Genomic DNA, 2,500 nt, shown 5'->3' on the forward strand with positions numbered 1-2,500 from the left:
AAGAAAAATCTGAACTCTCCATTCTGTTTGTTTAAGCAGATTATCTGATTTCATCGATATATCTACCATTTCAAGTGACATTCTGCCTGGCAAAGCTGGTTTACATTGTACCTTGAAAAAGTGCTGCTCAGGTGGTTTTGTCTGTTTAAAATATCCAAAGCAAAATAAATTCAAAGTCTCTTCAAGATGGCTACACTAGATTGTGCATTATCATTCCTAACATAGCACACATGGGGTTTAATTACTGTGCATAGTTTCAAACGTAGGATAAAAATATTGTGCAGTACCTTAAATGTTTAATTGACAGTGGTGCTGATGGGGGAGCTTGCACTGGGGAAGGAGGGATCTTCCTGATGTGTGAAATGTAGAAACTGCTTTTCCTGTGATGTCTTGGACTTCTGGATAAGGGTCTAGGCACCCCTACCTCGCAGCTCGCTCATGCTTCACCGTAGCTGGTGCCATTGTCTGTCTTTACTGGGGTGCATTTGTCATAAAGCTGTTGAGGGTTCAAAAGGTAAAACTTTAGTTCCTAAAATCCATCTCTGTACTATGACTAATGAGTTGTTTCAAACTCTAATGATAACAGCATTCCTTAATAGAATAAAATAGTTTTCCACCCTAATTGGAAAGCGGTATTGTTGAGACAAGTAGAAATCAATTTGGTGTAAATGTGGAAAGTGTCCTTTATAAAATCTTTTCCAAAATCTGCTGTCTGTGTCAGATGCAGTTTTGTTCGAGGCTCAGAGAGGTAGGCGTTGGCAATGCTCTGCCTTTTCCTGTTCTGCTCTGCTCTTTTGGAACAGAAAATCAAACATTCCTACAGAATATTACTGGCAAAAAGTGAATTGCTTCATCAAGAAATGGAGCATGATTCAGAGTGTGGCAACACTCAGGAAGGAAGTGCCTAGGGAATGAAAGAAATGCTATTCGGGGGCCGGAGCCACATGAAGCTTTTGACTGTGACAGCAAAGTAACATGCTCTGCTGGCAAAGAGCACAGAGAGTGGATGCAGCTGTATCAACAGCTTTCCCCACTCGTGGGGTACATACACAAAGCAAGCTTTACTGCTTAAGGCGGCTTTTTCAGTGTATTTGCATTTACAGTTGCAGTTTCTCTTGGATTAGCTGTGTTCATTGGGGATCTTGCTTCTCCACTTGCCTGAATAACGGAACTGTACCGGCAGAAGTCTATGCTGTAAACGTGGGTTAGGACAGATGAAAGTCCCTCAAGCTTTTAGCAGTATTTCAGTTTGATCACACTGCCAAGCTTGTATCATGGGACAAATGTACTCTAACGACATTTTAATATTATATTTTTTAAATTATCAATCAATAATTGTATAAAAGTGTTTTGCAATTACTATTTTCTTGCCAAGCCTCATAACTTAAATTTTATTGTTATGTCTAAGAATTAAAGCTCTAATGAAATATGTTTACTACAGAAGAGCACATGAAAATAAAACCAAAAGGTTCTCATTCCTCCTCCAAAACACTCTACCCAATGTAGCAGTACTAATTAGAGTGCTTATTCATACTCATTTCTAACTGCTATCGGAGTGGCTAGCTGCGTACAGATACTCCGGGCCACTGCCACTGTGCCTGCGTTGTCACCCTAAGAGGCAATAGCTGCTGAAATTGTGGTGAAATTCTGAGAAATCTTATATCCTTCCCTCATCACATATAAGAGTAAAGGAGCCAGTTACAGGACTTGGCTGTGCTGTAATTTGCTATGCCACTTTCCTTCGAAGGCAATAATCTAGAAGAATTTGGAAAGGCAGAGCAGAGTAGTTTCAAAAGAATGAATAGATTTGTTTATAATTTTGAATAAAGAAAGCTCTACCTCTGTATGTACACATGTTTCCTGTAGTTGCATTTTCATGTAGAAGTGAATTTTAATTACTGTAATACACAATAATAAAAGGTACCTCAGTTCTTATTCTGTGCAATCAAGGTCAGAATTGGAAATTGAATTTATTCTGTGTTTAGTCTGTAGGGGTTTGAGGTCCATTCAGCATGACGCTGTTTGTGTTATTTTTGTTAGCATTTTGGAAATACAGGAAAGGTGATGGATACATGGCTTCATTCATATGAGCTTTAAACACTTGATTCTGTTTTGTTCCAGCTCCTCTGAGTTACAAGATTGTTCTGAAAATACCGTAACTTCTGTGATATATTTCCAGAGCATGAAAAGTATGGATCTGTTTCTACATATTCTCTTCCATGTCCAAAATATATATTTTACTGCAATAATGGTAAAGAGAAAAAAACCCCGCATCTTTTGGGTGATCTTTTGTTTATTTTCCAAATAACAGGAAACGATGTTACTTTGAAGTTAATATTCCTGTTTCTTGTAAATTAGTCTTCATGACTTTTTGAAGATGAATGATATCTTAAATTCTGCAAACATGATAACGAAAATGATGGAGATATTTAATAATGTTTTGAGTATGTATTTAAAGCCACTTACCGTATTGAAATGACCACTAATCAAAGGGAACAGT

At 37.6% G+C, this 2,500-nt stretch overlaps 1 protein-coding gene across 1 annotated transcript in view; it reads left to right on the plus strand.

Annotated features, from left to right (window-relative positions):
• The window catches only part of FIGN (fidgetin, microtubule severing factor), a 109,593-nt gene that overhangs the window by 106,629 nt on the left and 464 nt on the right, over nucleotides 1–2,500 (plus strand). The gene's annotated exons all lie outside the window — the stretch shown is intronic.

Source organism: Athene cunicularia (assembly GCF_003259725.1).
Source record: "Athene cunicularia isolate RWA chromosome 7 unlocalized genomic scaffold, athCun1 chr7_part1, whole genome shotgun sequence".
Lineage (NCBI taxonomy): Eukaryota > Metazoa > Chordata > Aves > Strigiformes > Strigidae > Athene > Athene cunicularia.